The sequence below is a fragment of the Vipera berus genome, assembly GCF_964194415.1.
Source record: "Vipera berus genome assembly, chromosome: 3".
Taxonomy (NCBI): domain Eukaryota; kingdom Metazoa; phylum Chordata; class Lepidosauria; order Squamata; family Viperidae; genus Vipera; species Vipera berus.
In genome coordinates, this window is record NC_138204.1 from 56,036,752 (window position 1) to 56,052,609 (window position 15,858).

General features: G+C 39.1%; 1 protein-coding gene across 4 annotated transcripts in view; it reads left to right on the plus strand.

Moving 5' to 3' along the window:
* Positions 1-10,017: 10,017 nt before the first annotated feature.
* Positions 10,018-15,858, plus strand: part of ST3GAL3 (ST3 beta-galactoside alpha-2,3-sialyltransferase 3) — a 216,014-nt gene continuing 210,173 nt past the window's right edge. For 2 of the 4 annotated variants that reach the window (XM_081323183.1, XM_081323186.1), the window contains exon 1: positions 10,018-10,227. The gene's annotated coding sequence lies outside the window, so the exon portion shown is untranslated. Of the gene's footprint in view, positions 10,286-10,576; positions 10,767-15,858 lie in introns of those variants that run through there. The other 2 variants (XM_081323184.1, XM_081323185.1) reach the window with 2 other exon arrangements.

Here is a 15,858-nt window from a genome sequence, read left to right on the forward strand (position 1 = left end):
TATCCATCTATGATTTTAATTGCATTAAACCATGTTATCTGTTACACAATATATTTCTATAAATGAATTCCGTTAGCAGCAAGACAGGTAAGAAAATATATTAGATCTCTTTGCTCATTGATTCATTTTCTTGCCTTCATCTCTTCAGTTGAATTTACTTTAATTATCCCCCTTATTGTCATTTGGGAATTTGCTGAGCAGAATGTGTAGTCTTATCGATAAACCACTCCTAAAAATACCAATGTAAGGATAGAAAGAACCACTGGATGAAACAAAGCCACATATAAGCAGAAATGCTAGGTATCAGAGTGCAAATAGATTTTAAAGCAATGTCCTGGCAGATGTTGAGAAGGTACTTAGGAAGAATGTATCCTCCTTCCTGAATCATAATGTGGGCATTATAGTACTAGAAAATAGTAGAGCAAGTCCATAATATTCTTCTGCCTGAAAAAAAATGCCCCACCCACCATTCAATATAAAATAGCATTGTCTGGAGCTTAATGTGCAACTGTGAAACTACATTTCTATTGATTGCATAACTTACGATCTACCAAAGAGAATGCACCAGTCCACTTGCTGTCAAATATCTGGCAATTCTTATTTAGGGCTATGTATATAATATATAAAATGGTTTGCCAAACCTTTCTAGTTGCTATACATCACTGATCACTTATATTTGGCCAAAGGGGTTACCAACAGAATAAGTATATAGCCTATAATATAAAACTAGAAAAATAAACTAGATTAACTGCAGAATTGTTTAAAATGGTATCAAGATCAGCGAATAGCTGTAATACTAGCTCTGACAATTGGTAGAGATTGGTGCTCAATTTTTACGTCAGCCCTCCTGTCCCCATCACACTGCCCTGAATAGCCAAGTGGAAAATGCTTATGCCACTATGGGCTTCTCCACCTCTGCAATTTTCTAGATTTCCCCCCATGCAGGAACTTGAGTAAAAAAAAACAAGCACGAGTTCTAAAATCTCTGATAAAATAGGATTATAAATTTTGAAAGTTGATAACTGAGGATGAATTAATTCTCTAATTTTTCTCTTATATTTTAAATTGTCTTAAGAAGTTCAGGTAAGCTTTTCCCACTTCCTTTTCTGAAAAGAAAAGGTAATGTAACATACAAATATGTCTCACAGCATCTGATATTTTTGTAGTTGCTTAATGCTATACTGTATCTCTCAACAGGATAAGAACTGCTCAGCATCTTATAAGGACTGATAAGGACTTTATAGTAGCCAGTGTGGCTTCTTTCTGAGTTCTCTTATGTTCAGTGGAGTTCTGCTATGCACATGCGTACTTTTTTGCATTTTGGAATGATCAACTATTGCTGTATTCATCTTCAGTACGTTATCTGCTGTATTAAGTTAAAACTTACATATTCTTCAAAGTCCCTGGGTCAACTTTGCAGCCAACCTTTGAATAATATAACACACAATATATGTTTTAGCTCTTCTAGTCTTAAAATAATCTCGAGCAATTTCACTTTCCTTCTATCAGATCTTCAGAGTCTTGCTTTTGCTTATCATCATTTAGCTTATCAAAAACAGAACTGCCAAAGGTTTAGACAGCTTATTTGAAAGTATACGGTTGTCATATCCAATATATCACAGAACATCCTTAGTAGTACACTTGTATAAATTAATTCTTGAAGGTTAATAATAGTTCTGCAAGGCTGACTGGGTAGCCATTTACTTCTCATCTTTCCTGAGAATTGGCAGTAAATGAGTAACACTCTAATGTTATTTCATCTCCTAGGCTGTTGTTTGTCTAATACTGGGTTCCTTCTTTCTTATATACCTTCTGTTTGAATATCCAATTCTTAATCTGCTTCTGCTCTCTTTGCCAAGAAGTCAAATTATTTCTATATTATGCAAATATTGTGATTTAAATTTTCAAAGAGATATTGAAATTAGACAGTATTTGTAAGTACCATTTATTGGTGAAAATAAAAACAGTGACTGCTTCACCAATTATCATACGGATGCTAGCTACAGATTCTAGCAATCAAGCATACCTTTCACCATAAGTATTTTTCTTAGCCTGGGAAAACAACATACAGTAGGCTATGAAGAAACCAGATGGAGATGACTAAGTTTCATCACATGGTCTAGGAATCATGTCATCAATCTTTTATCCTTGTATGTATTTATTACATTTTACACCATCCATTTCACAATAATTCTGTTTAGTTCACAGAATAAAAATAAAAAACACTCCAAACAATAAAATACAATGATTAAAAAAAACAAGGAACAAATGATAGCACAAACTGGATAATAGCCATATTGTTTGTAATAGTCACATTACCCAGAAGGGGGTTCAATCATCTTCACCAAAGGCCCTAGGGGCTAGGCAAAGAGCCAGGTGTTCAAACCTCTTTGAAATACCAACAAACTGTGAGCTACCTGGATTTCAGGAGAACCGCATTCCCAATGGCAGGCATTATTACAGAGAAGGTGCACTTCCAGGATCCTGATAGAATGAATTTTTAGGTGATGACCAGCACCTTGAATTGTCCCCAGAAACATAATGACAACCAGTACAGCTAGCAGAGCAGACGTGTTCCATGGGTATACCTAGTTATGCCATCGCTGCCTATGTTACTAAATTCTGGATCAGTTGAGGCTTCCAAGGCAGCTCTATGTAGAAGCATTGCAGTAAAACCATGCACTGACCAGATCATTACTGACTGATGGGAGAGCCTCTCAATTTAGGAGTGAATGCAACTAGCATATTAAATGAAGCTGTGCAAAGGCTTCCCTAGCTGTCACTTTTTCACTGTGCAGGAACTCTATGTCCAGGAACCCCAACCCATCCCCGCCAGATAGTGGTTTAGGCTAGCAGAGATCCTATTTCAAGTTTTACTACATTATGCAAGCTGGCTTTATATGAAGTCTTTCTAGCACAAAGACACCTGAGAACATATTACAGTGTTTCTAGAGGCACCAAACACAAGCTAACAAATTACAATCTTGCTGCTCTCTGACTTAACTATCCAGATAATTGTTTCCCTCACCTTTTCATGGAAGCAGGCCATGCCTGTATCAATGGCCCTTTTATTTGTAATCTCTGTGAGCACACACTTATCTAACAGGAAAAGCAACTTGAGCAACTGACCAGCTCAACGGATTTTCAGATCTATTGAGCAAAGAGGAAGTTACATCAGGGGACATCTGAGGACAGAACATTGTGCTACATGGTCTACCTGGTGCCTCCTAAACTAACCTGCTACCTTCACATAGAATAGTTAATTCTTTCTTATCACTAGCACTAGTTTTGCATTCAATGGCTATTTTTTTTATTTCATTTTTTTACTTAGCTTAGGCTTGACAGAGGTGGTTGAAAAAAGCTATTACCTATTCAAAGTGATTTTATTCAACTAACTAATAAAGGAGAATATTTGTAGCTAGTAGCACTGATGTTGTTGCCTATTTGGTTAATGAAATGTCTAAAAAAAAAGTCAAGCTCAGAGAGCACCAAGGACCTCTCATTCAATCCCCTCATTCTACTTTATACACCCTCAACGAAGACAAAAACATTCCATCCAAATCAACAGCTTTCCCCATCTTCTTAAGTTAGTGTATTTCTAGCAGAAATACTCATTCTGGTTGGATTGTGCTTTGTTAAATTATGTATAAATTATAGCTCCTCAAAACAACAGCAGCTACTTAAAATGAAAGAAAAAAGAAAATAAAAACAATGTTAAAGCAGAGCAGTAGAAAAAGTTACATTAGCACATTCACCAAAAATCAGCACTTTTCCTTTTTTTGCAAATAAAAATATTTTTGCTGATGTGATAGTTATTTAGTGAGGCACAAAAATCCTTCAAGGGAGCTGCAGATCTAAAGTCCAATTACCAGCAAGCCATCCTAGTTAAAATCATTTGCTTAAGCACAGGAAATTAGTTGAACTCAAAAGTTGAGGTAAAAAGTCTAGGAACTAGAGGATCTAGAAAAAGAACAGTTGGATGAGAAGACAAACAATTCAGAACAACTACGTTGATATGGAAGAATAAAAAGATGACCCACTAGACCAGACATATCAAACACAAGGCCCGGGGCCCGGATCCGGCCCGCAAAGTGGTTTCATGTGGCCCGCGAAGCCATCCTGGAAACAGTGAGGGAATGGCCCCCACTGCCTTGGCCCTGGTGCAGAGACCCTCCTTCTGCCAGAGATCCTCAGATCTGTCCCACTCCAGCCCAGGCCCCCATAGGCACCCTTGATGCGAACGATGTAGAGCTGGCCATGCCCACCCAGTAGGCCATACGCACTCTAGCTATGCCCACCCAGTAGGCCACGCCCACCCTAGCCATACTCACCCGGCCCCTTGAGGGCAACGGCAATGCTGATGCGGCCCTCAATGAAATTGAGTTTGACATGCCTGCACTAGACCTACAAGTCCCCTCAAAAAAATAGCGACCGGATGGTTTTGTTAATATCAATTAATATACATGATATTACAAGGAGACTGGCCTGATGACCCAAAAACAAGGACATGGAAGATGATTTGGCAAAGGAAAAAAGCCAGAATAAGACCCAGGAAGAATGGAGTTCCGACCATCTTGTAAAAGTGAATAATGTAGACAAGCTAAACACTTATTGTTGAAAGTAATAAATAGGTCTATATGGAATGTTAAAAACGAAAATTATCAGTTTAAGCAAGAGATAGCAGATACAAAGAGGAAGAGAGGAAGTATTAAATATTGAAATAAAAAGAAATTTTGATTACTACTTAAAAACAACAACTGAAAATTAGCAAAAAGGAAGGATATCATATTGTATCCTTAATTTGTTGACACAGAAGATGAGAAGTTAAGTAAATGGGATGTGTATTTTGAATATTAGATTTTGTGAGGAATGGTGATAGATGAATTGGGAGTATACTAAAAATCTTGGGAATGATAAATATCAAATGTTAAATCTAAATGTTAGTGGAAATTAAAATTGAAAAATCCATTAGGTCATTGATTGTCTAAAAGATTGTATGTTAAAACAATTAGAATATGTGTAAACTAAAAACTATGGATATATATAAGAAAGTTATTTTCTATGTGATTGATAGGATAAAACTTGTCTTTAAATCTACAAATAGACAGTATATATGAAGGGAAAAAGAGAGGAAATGTTTATGGTAGCAATTTGAAATCTGTACTAATGATATCTGTATGTAACTGAATTACTACTACCCAGCCACCACGTTGCTTTTCAAATATGTGAATGTAATATTAGAAAATCAATAAAATTTGTTTAAAAAAAGAAAAGATTCTGTTGCCATTTATTCTGTGATTTTATCCATATTTATTATGAAGCAAGTCCTGTTAAATTGCTATGGAGATTCCCAGTCATCCAGGTCATGGTTGTCCCAAAGATGCTTTTTCAAGAGGCAACTGGACTTTCTTGTTTTTCTTTGAAGACGTTTCACTTCTCATGCAAGAAGCGAAAGATCTTCAAAGAAAAACAAAAAAGTCTAGTTGCCTCTTGAAAAAGCACCTTTGGGACAAATACCTCTTAAGAAATTTTTCTGCTGCAGCCTTGCTGGGTTTATTCAATTCCAGGAAATTTTCAGAGAATATGTAAGGATAAGGGGGGAGGTTCGTCATTATTGCAAATATGTAAGGATACCAGGAAAAATCAGAAGAAAAGAGAAGTTCTGACTGATAGCTATTTTTTGATATCAACTTTGCAGAACTGCATACTTTTATTTTATTTATTTTTTTAATTCCATTTATATCCCGCCCTTCTCCGAAGACTCAGGGCGGCTTACAAGCTGAGCAGTAGCCTTCATTCTATGTATATGCCTGCTTATTAGGGCTTTCACACACACACCCAAGCGGCATTATTACAAAGTCAGCTGCTTAATTGCCCCCAACAATCTGGGTCCTCATTTTACCTACCTCGGAAGGATGGAAGGCTGAGTCAACCTTGAGCCTGGTGGGACTCGAACCTGCACTAATTGCAGGCAGCTGGTGTTACTTAAGGAGGCATTAGCCCACTGCTCCACCAACTTACTTCTAGTAAGTTGAGGAACACTTCAGCATATTCTGTGGTATTGCACAAAATGAAAGGGGATGTGAACTTTTTCAATGTTTTAGCTGATATAATCCCTATTCTTTGTAATTATAATATCCCCCTGCTTCATCTTTCAGCTGAATTTCTTGCAATTTCTGCTTTTGATCCATGTTCTTCAGCTAAAATCTGGTCTGTTAAATGTATTATAGCTCATTTTGAACTTTTTGAATTTTATGACTGATGTTTTCAGTGGTGTCCACAGGATATGGTTAAAGAAAAGTCATGGTGGCCACAATGGTGGCGCAATTGTAGTTTAGCTGGTGGGTTATTTTTGACACACAGAAAAGCCAGGTTATCATCTTGATTTTTTTTTTACCATAACCAGTGGACAACCCTGGTTATTTTCTTCATGTACTCAGTTTAAATTTTGTTCACCAGTCTCCATTCTGTTGGTTCCACTGAATCATTTTTTCTATTGACTTTGTGCTTTTATCTTCTTGGGAGGGACACAATTTTCTGTACATTGATTAACTATTTATTTTGCTCAAATTGTGCCTACTTTTGTGGTGCGTATCTCCTGATATCTGTTTATACACAGCTGGTAATTTTGATAGGTACTCTAAAAATATTACTTTGTTTTACAATAAACAGCACTTGGCAGATCACATGGTGATACTACAAAACACGATACCTTTCTTGCCTCTATTTCTATTTGGTGTTACTAAAAATAGAGATTCAAAACAGCCACTGCACAATTAGTAGGCCATTTCACAAGAAATATTGCAACATGGGTGAGCCAAGCCGTGCACTTTTCCAGGCCACTGAAGAGGGCAAAAGAGGATATGCTGGAAATTCTTATAGAAACGAGACCATCAGTGTTGTAGTCAGAAGGCTGAACTAACCACTTCTAGTTTTTCCATTCCCCCAGTGTCTTCCATATATAGGCAGTCCTCAAGTTATGACCACAACTGAGCCCAACATTTCTGTTGTTCAGCGAGACATTTGTTAAATGAGTTTTGGCCAGGTTTATGGCCTTTCTTGCCACAGTTGTTAAGTGCCTTACTGCAGTTGATAAGTTAGTAATCCGGTTGATAAGTGAATCTGGCTTCCCCATTGACTTTGCTTGTCAAAAAGTTGCAAAAGGTGATCGCATGATCTTGTGACACAGCAATGGTCATAAATATGAACCAGATGGCAAGCCTCTGAATTTTGATCACATGATCACAGGGATACTACAAAGGCTGTAATTGTGAAAAATGGTGATAAGTTACTTTTTTCAGGGCTATTGTAACTTTGAACAGTTACTAAACGAACTGCTGTAAGTCAGAGACTACCTGTGTGTGGAAACTACGGTTCCCATTGAGTGTGGTCAAATATATTAGCAGAATAGCTTGGGAAGCTGTTTTAGAATCTGAATGGAACCACCTTGCAGAGGTCTTCCTCCTTAGTGGTAATATATATTCCACTGATTACTTCAAAATGTATGAGCCACACTTTTGCCTATAGTGTCCTCATTCTTCTGACACAGCTTCATGGACAAGAACTGACCTTTTGAGTTATGGGGCAAAAATTATATGAATCTATAAAGGTGCTTTTACACAGACACTCTAGTGAGGTTCACTCCAACCTCATAAATGATTTGGTTTACACATGCATTTTGTCAGGGTTAATCTTAGGTTTGCTGAATCAACACAATGGTTCGGCTCACAAATGATAATCAAATATATCTTTTTTAAGATGCAGCTTTTCCCAAGAAACTGCCAACACGAGATACCCACACCCATCTCTGGTTTGAATCCAGGTAGATTCCTAACCCTAATCAAAATTTTTGAGGCGATCCCAATTTTCGTATCTTAACGTCAAAGGCAGACTTTTCCTTCCTATAGAATTGCGTTGCTGACACCGGCAGCTGGCAATCTTTTGCTTTGAAAAGGAAAAAAAAATGTTGCTACATGCTCAGAGGGAATGAAAAGGATCGCCTCTGCAAAGTTCCCTTTGCATTTTCTTTTTATTTTTGTGTATGTTCCGGCTACGATAGCGGAACCGGTTTTACTCCGAGAGAACTAAGAGCTTGCGAGCTCTCCTCAACCGAAGTTCCGCTACGATGCCTCGGCCCCGCCTTAACTCAGCCGGATTGCTTTCTTCAGAGAGCTAGTTTTGCTTTTCCGGACCAATAATGACCTCGTGTAGCGGATTAGTAAACCAGGGAAGCGCTGCGAGAGCGCCAGCAGATTTGGAAGAATCAGAGAGAATGCAGCCATTTATACGAGACGGAAAACGACGCGGTTTGAAGCGGGACCTGCAAAAATTAAGGAGGGAGCCGCCCCTGGGGGGAAAAAATGAGAAGATGTCAAAAAATAACGGCACACAGAAGGTTCGGTGATAGGATCCGAGTCCAGGAAATCAATGCAAACCACGGATAAAGTGGATAGAATGGATGCTAAAGAAAGGGACTTGAATCACGCTTATATTGCCTTTTTTCCTGTTACGTTATTTTAAACCATTGCTCTAACATTACTTTGTGTATTCCGTCATAGATATACAGTACGTACATTTTCTGCTCTGTTTTTGAAGTCTCTTAAAGGATGAACTAAGAGGGGGAAAAAAGGTTCAGAATATCTAATGTGTAAGGCGTATTAAAGAAAGGAAGAATGTATATGCTTACTATTAAATAGTAACTCTGTCGGACCCTGACACTGTCTTTTCAACGATGTGACCATCGGATCATTCAATCTGGTGAGCCAAGAAGGTTGCGGATGTTAAAAACTACAGTTAAAGTGCTGATATTTCTTTAAATTGATTTATTTGTGTGGTATATATGACATCAGTGATCCAGAGAGCTGCTCTTTCCAGCTCCGTTTGTCACCAGTGGTTGCCCTAACCCAGAATTACTTCCTTATCTGCAAGCCAGCCATTGCACTCCTGATTCTCTTTGTCAGAAATGCCATTCTCTCATCCATTCAATCATTCCACTGGGAGGGCTGCATGATCCCTCGGCCCATCCACCTGTTGTAGGAATGTACTAGCCCAGACCCACACTTATCCTTCCAGTCCTTGGCTTGGTTTTCTACACTCGAAGGGTATTCTAGCTCCTGCTAGAATGACCTTGAGTGCTTATGGACTGTTTTGCAGGTCTGCAACGAAGTTTTCTGTGGGGGGGGGGCACCTATCCCTGAGGGAAACTCTGTCTGTTTGGCAATATTGGCAGTATTTGCACAACATCCATCCTTCTTATATATGAGTAATCAAATCTTCTGGATGGATCCTCAAAGTGTACTGGCTGAGTTTGCAGGGAACGCTAAACTAAAAATTACAGTTTAAGTATAAAAATCCAGATGGAATGGTTAACTGCTTAAAACCATGGTTGTTAAACATGGATAAGCTCATTGTTTTTTTAATAAAGTTACTATTGATATTACTTGAAGGTGTAACCCCATACAGTGAAGATGTTACATAACTGGGTAATGAAACATCTGGAAGAAAACCAGGCTCAAAGAGTACCAAGGACCCAAAGTTACTCTGGCTGGTACTACAGCATTTTTTGCAAAGCTTAATTTGATCTTGAAAATGGAGACATGCCAACAGCGCCTCGCTGTGTGCCACAAATTTACATTAGATACCGCATCGGAACGATATGTTTGCCTTTAGAGGGTTGCAGCGGTAGCAATTTCCATTAGTGCAAATGGGTTGAGATCTGAGATTTCTATCCTTACTTATGCCCTCCTGGCAGTTCCAAAATCTGCCGGGAACAACCGTCCTTCTACACTGTATCGCAATTGGCTATAAAAAAGCCGTTTAGTGCCCCGTCCAAGACTGAAGTGAGCGGCGGGGGGGGGGGGAGAGAAAATGTGGCCGAACTGATTGGACGTCCTGTAGCCCCCCCCCCCCCCCGCTTCTTGTCTCCATTGATTGGACAGCTGCGCGCCTTCTTGGTGCGCTAGAGTGGGCGAGAGCCCTTCTTGTGTCTGATTGGGCAGCGTGAATCCCCCCGCTCTCCCGCAATCGTGGGGCTTGCCGTGAAGAGTGCCCCTCGCCTTCCCCCATTGGTCGTGAGAAGATCCGCCTTGCTGTGTGATTGGCGATCGACCCCTGCCCTAGAGGCCGGTGAGGGCCACTGCTGCCGCTGCTGGGCCCGGCATGGCGGGTTGCAAGGCGTGCAGGACTCGAGCCCGCAGGAAAGGTGGCCGGAATCGGCCCGCTACCCTGGTAAGCAATTGAGCGCGGAGGGAGGGATGTGATCTCAAAATCGGTAAAGAAGGAAGAGGTGAGCGAGTGCTCCGCTTCTGCGTCCTTTCTGCCTTTCCCTCCCCCTTTTTTGTCCTGGTCAGATGCCCGTCCAGCTGAGATTTGTCACTTTGCGCTTCATGGCCTATTTCTCCTGCCTAAAACTTGCTCGTCTGCCGGGGCCTGATAGTCCGTGTCTTCCTTCCGAATAATAACCCTTTCCGCCACCCCCGCCCCGGCTATTCAGATATTCTGTCGTTCAGCTCGTTACCATTTGGCGAGCTGGGTGCCCTTGTCATCATACCCTAGTTGCGTGGCGCTTCGTTTCGCCTTTCCATCCAGGATGTGGTCTCGGTTTCACCAGGCTAGTAGTTCCTGCTCGCTCCATCGGCCATTCTTATTTATTTGTGGTAGGATTTGTTTATTTTTTTTAACACACAAGAGGTCCTGGAATTAATTGCTGGGTGAAATTGGTTGAAATGGATACTTTGGAAGGAATAAGACGGGAGTGAAAGAAGTGGGTAAGGCCGTCTATTAAGTAGGGAGGGGTGGTGGTTTGCCTGAGACTACTTTTTATGTTTAAAAAAGATGGTTGTTTCTTCTTGAAATAGCCAGAGGTAGTTCCACTTTGATAGGGATCGTCAACTCATGATCTTCCAGCTATTTGGCTCTAGCTGCCTGCATCACTTAGTATGGTGCATGTTTGCTGGAACTGTTGGATTGCAACATGTGGGGATTACAACAAGTTCATTTGCCTGTACTCTAGGGTATTATAGGGTATGTTGAAGTGAAGGGGCAGGAAGCATGAAGGAAAAGGATTGTCGGAACACTGATTTAATTTGTTGATGCTTAAGGTTTCCTCCATTTGTGTTTCCACTGCTTGGGTGAACTATTTGCCTCTCTAGCTGAGTAGCCACAGAAATTCTCCAGATGCATTTATTGAATGATCCCCAAGTGAAAAGAATGCCAATTCAAATTGTAAACCAAGCTGTTTTGTTTAAAGAGTGAGGAGTAGGACCCAAAGTAACTTGGGAATATGCACCACACACATATGATTACCTATGTGATATTAAGAATGTTGCTGCTGTTGTTCTTCAAACATTTATATTCATTATTTCTACTCAGAGTGACATTTGTTCAAGTAATCTGATAGGAAACCCTCTGTCAATAGAGTTTAGAATGGTTTTGCTCAGTGAGTATTTAGAAGGATCTGATCCTTTTCGTCTTCTAATAGTGAGTTTCCTTATGAGTTTCATCAACTTGTTCTAATTTTATGAAGGTCTGTGTAATCTTACATGCATCTTTGTTAAAGACAATATAGAATGTACCTGGACACATACACTAGAGCCGTGGTGGTGAACCTATGGCATGCATGCCAAAGGCAGCACACAGAGCCCTCTCTGTAGGCACGTGCACTGTCGTCCCAGTCCTAGGCCTTCAGCTGGGTTTTATAAAACCTTTTTGCTTTAGGCCTCCACCGCCGTGTGCAAAAAAAAGAGATTCAATCAATTTCAACTTCACGCGGGGAAAAAAAGATCTCGCAAAGTTGGAATTGATTGAACTTTTTAGTCCCACCCAGTCTGCTGTTACCACCGCAGCCATGCCCACCCAATGGGCCATGCCCACCCGGCACCCTACGATACATAAGTGGGTTTTGGGTTGCAGTTTGGGCACTCAGTCTCTAAAAGGTTCGCCATCCCTGCACTAGAGTATGATGTCAGAAAAAGCTTTAGCATAATGTTTTCACATACTCAGGGCTTTTTTTCTAAAAAAAAAAAAAGGTGCCGGAACGCTCATCTTGTTAATCTTTTATTTATATAATTTTATTTATATATTTATTTATATAATTAAACAATTATATAAGGTAAAGGTAAAGGTAAAGGTTCCCCCGCACATGCGTGCTAGTCGTTTCCGACTCTAGGGGCCGGTGCTCATCTCCGTTTCAAAGCCGAAGAGCCAGCGTTTGTCCGAGGATATCTCCGTGGTCATGTGGCCGGCATGACTAGACGCCAAAGGCGCACGGAACGCTGTTACCTTCCCACCGTAGTGGTCCCTATTTTTCTACTTGCATTTTTACGTGCTCTCGAACTGCTAGGTTGGCAGAAGCTGGGACGAGTAACAGGCACTCACTCTGTTATGCGGCACTCGGGATTCGACCCGCCAAACTGCTGACCTTCTGATCGACAAGCTCAGCGTCCTAACCCACTGAGCCACCGTGTCCCTTAACAATTATAACAATTGTTATAATTAACAATTATATACCCTTAACAATTATATACCGGTATTCAATTCTTTTTTTTTTAAATTTTTTATTAAACTTATTATTTAAAAACATTGGATACAGTACCAGCGGGCTGACAAACCTTTTTGTCTACAATGTTCAAATATATATATATATACATGTATATATGTACATCAAATAAACACTTAGATACACTTAAGTTACAAATCATTAAGATAACAGAATATTTAAGACAATAAGCTAGTCTGTAAACCCTATTAAAGACCTTTCTTTTTTATCCCACCAAAGATACAATTTGTTCCAAATTCTATAATATTCTGATTGATCTTTATTTTTTAGTTCCAAAGTTAGTTTGTCCATTTCTGCGCAATCCCAAATTTTCCTAATAACTTCTTTCTCACCTGGGATCTCATTCTTTTTCCATTTTTGCGCAAATGACATTCTAGCTGCTGTGATAATATGGATCGTTAAATATAGCACATCTTTAGGGTATTTCTCTTTCGTAATTCCCAACAAGAAAAATTCTGGACTAAACTCAATATCTTGTTTCAATATTTCTTTCAGCCAGGTCCAAATCATTCTCCAAAATTTTTGTGTTTTACTGCAAGACCACCACGTATGGAAATATGTACCTATCTCTTCAGAACACTTCCAACACTTGGGAGATGCTGTTATATACATTTTTGCTAGACGGGCTGGGGGAAGATGCCATCGATAAAACATTTTAAATAAATTTTCTTTGTACGAAGAGGCCAGTGTTATCCTTTTGTTTCTGTCCCAAATTGTTTGCCAAGTGCCTAGATCAATGTTATGTCCTAAATTGTTAGCCCAGATCAACATGGGATCCTTCACTTGCTCTTCAAACAGTTTATATCCCAAAAGCAATTTATATAAATTCCTTATTTGTTTAGAGTCTGGTCCCAGTAATATTTTGTCCAATGCTGTTTCTGAGGTATATATCCCCCATTCATTTTTATCCTTCCTATATCTCGATTGGATTTGTAAATAAGCCCACCAATCGAGTTTTATACCTTGTAGTTCTAGTTCATTCCTAGTTTTCAATTCCCCCTCCTCATTCAGAATATCCTTGTATGAAATTATGTTACCCAAATCAAATAGATTTGGGTAAACGATCGCTTCAAGGGTGGATAGCCAGACCGGTACTTTAGTGTAGTTATGAGATCTGATTTTTTTCCAGGTATTAAATAACGCATGCCTAATCTGATGTCTTTGAAAATGTGAGAAAAAACCTTGTTTCTCCGTCCATAGGAAAGCATGCCAGCCATATTGCAAATCGTGACCCTCTAAAGTTAGTAGTCTTCTATTTCTCAAGAGTACCCATTCTCTAATCCAACTCAGAGCCGCTGCATGGTAATATAATTCCCAGTCTGGCAATCCAAAACCCCCATTTTCCTTCGTGTCCTGTAGATATTTCAATTTAATTCTTGGTTTTTTTCCCTGCCAGACGAAATTTAATGATAATTTATTCAAATTTCGAAAAAATTTAGAATCGAGTTGTATTGGGATATTCTGAAATAGAAACAGGATTTTAGGCAGAATATTCATTTTAATGACAGCAATTCTTCCCAATAATGAGAGGTTTAGATTTCCCCATCTTTCCAGATCCCCTTTTATTTGATTCACTACGTTATCATAATTATCTTTTTTGAGTGAGGTGCATCTAGCCGTAATGTTAATCCCTAGATATTTTATTTTCTTAACTATTTCTATATCCATGATTCCAGCCAAATTTTCTTTTTGTTTATTGGTCATATTTTTAACAACCATCTTGGTCTTATTTCTATTTATTCGCAGTCCAGCGACCTCACCATATTTAGATAGTTCTTCCAATAAATTTGGTCCCGTCTGACATGGATCCTCCATAATAAAGACCAGATCGTCTGCGAAAGCTTGAAGTTTAAAGGTTTCCTTTTTAATGGTTAATCCTTTTATCTTTGGGTCATTTCTTATAGTTCTCGTTAATACTTCAAGTGATAATATAAACAGCAGTGGTGATAAGGGGCAGCCTTGCCGTGTTCCCTTTTGAATTTGAAACTTCCTGGATGCTTCCCCATTAATAATTATTTTTGCTTCCTGGTTGTCATAAATTGCCCTAATTACATTTATAAATTTTTCACCCATGTTCATGAAGCTAAGTTGTTGGTGCAAGAAAGACCATTTAACATTATCAAATGCCTTTTGGGCGTCTAAAAAAAGTAATGCCATCTGTTGACCACTATGTAATTCATAGTACTCCAACGTATCTAATATTATTCTAATATTGTGCTTAGTGTGTCTCTTAGTGAGAAAACCATTCTGGTCTGCGTGTATGAAGTCGTTCAGAAATCATTTCAATCGCTCCGCTATAATTGAAGTAAATATCTTATAGTCCGAATTAAGAAGTGATATGGGTCTATAATTTTGGATTAATGTATGGTCCGTATTATCTTTCGGGATAAGGGTTATGTTTGCCTCCGACCAAGATTTAGGCGTTCTTGCGCCTTCTAATACTGCGTTAAATACCTCCACTAGGGGTTGCGCTAAGATATTTTGTAATTCTTTATAGATTTCTGACGGGAGACCGTCAGGGCCCGATGCTTTATTGTTCTTTTGTGCATTGATAGCTTTTATCACCTCAGATAGCCGAATTTCCTCGTTTAGCATATTTCTAGTATCTTCTGTGACTTTGGGTAGTTTGGCTTTTTGAAAATATTCCTCCATTTTCTCCACACTTGCCTGGCTATCTTCTTTGTATAGACGCTCATAGAATTCCTGGGCTATGATTATTTTTTTCTTCCTGGTGGAATATTCTCCCTTCCTCATCTCGTAATTCACGAATCCAGTTTTTCCCCTTTTGTTTTCCCAGTTTATATGCAAGCCAACGGCCTGGTTTATTTGCATTTTCAAAGAAATTTTGTTTCGTGTTTCTCAGTTGTTGTGCTAATTTCTCTTTATCTAAAATGTTAAGCTTGTGTTTAATCAAATCCATAGATTGCTTAATATTCTTTTTTTGTGGGTCTTGTTGGAGTATAACTTCTAAGCTCTTATATTCCCCTTCTAATCTTTCCCGTTGTTGTCTTTTCCCCTTGTTTTTGTATACCATGTATGCCCTCGCTACCCCTCTCATCATTGCCTTGGCCGTATCCCAATTGTTTTGTACTGAGGTGTCTATGGCTTTATTTTCCTTAAAGAAAAAACTTAGTTCTCTCTCCATCTTAGATTTGAATTCGTCCTCTTTTAAGATTGCTCTTTGTAGCGTCCATCTAGGTATTTTTTTGGAACCTTTCCAGTTAAGTTTAATAGGATTGTGGTCTGCCCAAGTACCTGTCGCTATATGCACCTCGTCTATTTCAGAACTAATTTCTTCCGTC